General features: G+C 38.2%; 1 pseudogene; it reads left to right on the plus strand.

Moving 5' to 3' along the window:
• Positions 1 to 1,984: 1,984 nt before the first annotated feature.
• LOC106733751 (high mobility group protein B1 pseudogene) overlaps positions 1,985 to 5,434 on the plus strand; it is a 6,061-nt pseudogene continuing 2,611 nt past the window's right edge.

The raw sequence follows: 5,434 nt of genomic DNA on the forward strand, positions 1-5,434 counted from the left end.
CCCCCCAGGGGGGATGGCCATGCTGCAATCCCTTCTCCTCCATTCTCCTCTCAGGATCTTGGGCATGCACACATATGTGCCCAGCATGAGTTTAAGCCAACAGGTCCAGGACTTGAACTGTGGTCAACTACATGGGAGTCCAGTGACATAGCCATTACGCTAACTGCTGGTTCCCACTTCTAAAATTTTAATTTTAAAAAGTTATTATGTACTTTTCAATTTACATCAATATAGGAATATTATGTTGGGGAAAATAAAAAGACCTAAAATTAAAACAAACAAACAAACAAACAAACAAACAAAAAAAAACAGAAAGAAAACTAGTTGTGTAGCTCGAGAGAACTTAGTTAAAAAATAAATCAACATTTAAATCAGTGAACTTTGGTGTCATGACATAAAATGGTTAGTCAATATTACCTGTGTAGATGATGATTAAGAGATGTGCAGCTGGGACCAACAGTTGGCTTAATGGCTGTGTTGCTGAACTCCCATGTAGTTGACCGTGGTTCAAATTCCAGACCTGGTGGGTTAAAGTCACACTGGGCACATGTGCCTGCATGGCCAAGATTTTGAAGGGAAAATGGAGAAGGAATTGCAGCATGGCCATCCCCCCTGGGGGGTGATTTCTCGCTTTCTGTGTCTCTGTCTCTGTCTTTCTGGAGAGTGTATGTGCCCTATAGAAAAAAAAACTTTTCCAGAAAAACAGAGAGAGAGAGATGCAACAATTTCAGAATTCCTGTGTTTCTATATATGTATGTTTAGTGCATTGAATTCTAGAGTCGATGTCCTCTCTTCAGACAGATTATATTTTTTCCTGCTTGATTTTCTCATACCAAGTCTCACATTACTCAGATTTCTGGCTGAGTATGTCTGTGATTTTGTTCTTCCAGAGACACATCCTCATAACCTCTTGGTTTTCCAGACATTTTTAAAAGACAAGCAAATCTATAACACAGGAATCTGATGATTAATGTGAAGGGTGCTTAGGAAAAATCTGCTTCCTTAAAACCACTTATCCAGGTGGCCTTTAGGATGCAGGCACAGGCACAGATGCAGTCATTCAGTAATGCTATGGCATCTCCCTGATGCAGTCCTTCAGACACACACACTACATCTTGAGCACTATATTTTTTCTTTTTCTGTTTTCTTAGAGAGATTTTTGCTGTAGGGTGTGTGCACTTGCCTGAGACCCAGAGAGACAGAAAGTGAGAAATCACCTCTCCTGCGGTGGGAGGGGTAGGCGGACATGGCATAATTGCACTCCTGTCTCCTCCATTCTCCTCTTGGGAGCCTGGGCACACAAGCACACACGTACATCTGCCTTGAATTTCAAGTCACCCAGTCTGGGTCTCAAATAGCTGTAGCCTACATGGGAGTCCAGTGAGGTAACCATTATGCCATCTATTGGTCCCACACCTCCAGTACCTTTACTCAATGAATCACATTACGGATTATTCTTGGCTTCTTTTATTTAATTTAAAATTTTTAGTTTCAATTTCTTTTATATATTCAATCGCACATGTAACTTAGTTTGCAAAGTGAATATTCCAACATGTATATATTTCTCATCAATCTAGTTGAGAATACTGTACACATTATCTTCAACAGATAATAACCCATTTCTTTGTCCCATAAATGCCTTGCTTCTCTCTTTTTCTCCTTAATGTTTTTCCTCAGACTCTACTCACACATCCATGTCACATGAGGGTACAAATTTTGTGCACACAGAACACTTAAGTTCTCCAAGCAGCAGAGAGAGGTGTGCTTGTAAGGAGCTGATCACCAGGCATGCCCCGTAGGGTCTCCCCTGACCCAGGGGTGCTGTTGTTGGGGATACTGAAGGAAGGCAGAGGGGTACTACCCCAATCAGGGAGCTGCAGTGCAATGCTGCCCCCAGGTGCTGGGCTGGTGGGCACTGAGTGGCTGAGCCAGAAATCTCCCCAACAACTCATGGTCCCCTTAGCCCTTTTGACTCTCCTGAAAGCTCCTGGAAGGTAGAGTTGAACTTAGTTTTTGGGTGCAGCCATTAAGAGCAGTTGGGAAGCTCTGCTTGGCTTCCAGAGGAGCCACCATGTGTCACCTCACCAGTGGTAAGTAGACTTACAAGCCAAGAGACATAAAAGTGGAGCTTAAGATACATTTTTCTGACTAAAGAAAGCAATCTCTCATCTAAGGTAATAGAGGATTTATTTAATTTAGGTCCCACTGGGTAGGTTAAAAATTTTAAAGTGTTTTAATGGTCACATCTTCAAAAACTCAAATTACTCCCTTGATAAAATTTTTGAAATAAAAAATTGTAAAAATTGTGTTTTATAAAAAAAAAGAAAAAGTTAAATGTGTGCAACTATTTTCTTTCTTTATTTTTCTTTCTTTCTTTCTTTCTTTTTTTTTTTTTAGAGGTTTTTGCTATAGGGCATGTGCTCTTCCCAGAAAGATAGAGAGAGGCAGAGAGAGAGAAAGCAAGAAATCATCCCCCGGCGGGGGTGGGGGGGGGGCCATGCTGCAAAACATGCTGCAAACCTTTCTCCTCCATTCTTCTCTCAGGATCTTGGGCACACATGCACACACACCCAGTGTGAGATTAAGCCACCAGTTCTGGGGCTTGAACCATCAACTACATGTGAGTCTAGCAACATAGCCATGATGCCAACTGCTGGTCCCGTGCAGGTATTTTCTTAAGCTGAAAAAGATTTTGAATGTTTAAGATATCATAGCAAATAATCAATATTAAATTATTTTTATCTGGGACCAGCAATTGGCGTCATGGCTATGTTGCTGGACTCCTATGTAGTCCACCATGGTTTGAGTCTTGGACTTGGTGACTTAAATTCATGCCGGGCACGTGTGCATGCATGCCCAAGATTCCCAGAGAAGAATGGAGGAGAAGGGATTGCAGTGTGGCCATCCCCCCCTGGGGGGTGATTTCTCACTTTCTGTTTCTCTGTCTCTTTCTCTTTATGGTGCACGCACATGTCTTATACCAAAAACCTCTCAAAAAAAAAAAAAAGGAAAAATATTTTTGTCCTTACTGAGATATGTGTATACAAATGCCTTAATTAATAATAAGCCAATTTTTCTTGGCACCAATATCTGTTTAAAAAGGTTAAAACTGGGACTGGCAGTTGACACGGTAATTAAGAGTACTGGACTCCCACATGGCTGGCCATGATTTGAATCCCAGACCTGGTGGCTTCCATTCTCACTTCCCTCTGCCTCTCTCTCTCTTACTCTGTTAGTCTCTGGTCAAATTAAAATAAAATAAATGAAAAAATAAATAAAGTTAAATAAAATAATTCTATTAAAAATGTTAAAATCAATCAACCTTCTGGTATAATAAAATCATGAAATTAAATCAGGTGTTTATATCCATGTAGAATCTTGTTGAAATATATTGCACACCATTTTTTAAACTTGAGAATATTTTTAGTCTCTGATTTTTAAATTTTATTTATTTTGTCAGACTAATGATGTCATATATGTATGTGTTATCTGTGTATAAGGAAAAGGAAAGTATGTATTTGTATGAATGTTTAACAGAAAAAGTTGACTAATTTATATTCACTTTTTTCCCAATATTTTTATTTTTGTACAGTTTAAACTTCCTTCATTTGAGTAAATTTACTATTTTTTTATAATATGAGGAATTATTATTTAAGTAAATACATACAGTATGCATAAAACTGTTTTGCTTAAGATATAAGTTGCCTTCATTAAAAACTTTGGAATATTCAATATTAAAGGTGCTAGAATTTTCTAACTACAGATCAGAAAAGATAAGATTATTTAAATTTGTAAGATTAGCAATTGACACCTGACCCAGCCTCAGTGTTACAGGTACTGTGGATGCTGGTTCACAATTCTGGAAGCCATATGGGAAGGCTCTAGGTCTGCCTCCAGGGTCTACCTGAACATGCTGGGTGCTTGCATGATCCTGACTGGCTACAGGGCTGAAAGATGATTGAGTTAAGATAACTCTTTGGGGAGGAGGGTGCCTCTCTTTCTTATTAAAAAATAAATACAATTTAAAAAAAATAATTGACACCAAACAGGTACAGAGTTGTGATAATTATTTATTTATGTTTTTGGCAAGATTTTCACTATAGGACACGTGCACTTGCCTGAAAGAGAGAGACAGAGAGACAGAAAGCAAGAAATCACCCCCCAGAGGGGATGCCACACTGCAATCTCTTCCTCCTCCATTCTCATCTCAGGATCTTGGGCACACAAGCACATGTGCCCGGCATGAGTTTAAGCCACCAGATCTGGGACTCAAACCATGGTCAATTACATTGGAGTCCAATGACATAGCGATTATACTAACTGCTGGTCCCTGTTGTGATAATTTTTGTACCCTCATTACTACTGGGGGGATCTATTTATTTGTGTTAAAATCACAAGTTCATATTATGTGGCCTACAACTCTACTTTGTTTTATGAGCATCATCCTTCAGGCAACATATTTCTAGAATCTTCTCAGGAGATATTCTTTTTTAATTATTGATACACATGTATTATACATATTTATGGTGTCCAGTTTGATAGTTCAATATATAAATATAATGTGTCATGATCAAATTAGCTTAATTGGCTGATACACAACCTCAAATATTCATGACTTGTGTTAGAAACATTAAAAATTTTGTTTACATTTTGAGATATGCAGTAAATTATTGTTAACTACATTCACTCTAGTATGCTATGAAATACTAGAACACATTCCTCCTATTAAGCTGTAATTTTATAACTTCATCCAACCTTGTCCTAGATTCCCTGTTCCCTTATTATTCCCATCTCCAACTAGCTATTAGCTGACCCACTATGTCTTTATTTGCCATTTAGGTTTTTGTGGACATGTGTACTCTTTGGAGAGAGACAGAGAGAGGGAAAGTGAAAAATCAACCCCTCCAGGGGGATTGCCATATTGCAATCCCTTCTTCTCCATTCTGCTCTTGGGATTTTGAGTATCCACACACATGAGTCTGGTGTAATATTCAAGCTGCTAGGTTTGTGACTTGAACTGTGTTTGACCACGTGGGAATCCAGGGCCTTAACTACTACTCCAGCTTCTGACCCTGTGACCCACTATTTCTACTAGATATGTTCTATCTTCTACATATAGGTAACATCTGTAATATTTATATGCTTACTTTGCAGTTGTATGGAAAATAATTGTAAAATTTGAGTAAAGTCACAAAAGCCAAAGCAATACTAAACAAAGAAACACAAGAAACAAAGGAAAACTGGAAGAATTACGCTATCAGCTATTTAGTACACTACGAAGCTGTATTAACAAAAATATAATGGAGACAGCAAAAACAAGCAACAAAACAGACACATAGCACAATTTGAAGAAGAGAAAAATATATAAATATATAAACTTTTTACACTCAACTGATTTTCAAAAATGGTGCCAAGAATATGCTCTAGGGAAAGT

Source organism: Tupaia chinensis, unplaced genomic scaffold (assembly GCF_000334495.1).
Source record: "Tupaia chinensis unplaced genomic scaffold, TupChi_1.0 Scaffold144766_1, whole genome shotgun sequence".
Taxonomy (NCBI): domain Eukaryota; kingdom Metazoa; phylum Chordata; class Mammalia; order Scandentia; family Tupaiidae; genus Tupaia; species Tupaia belangeri.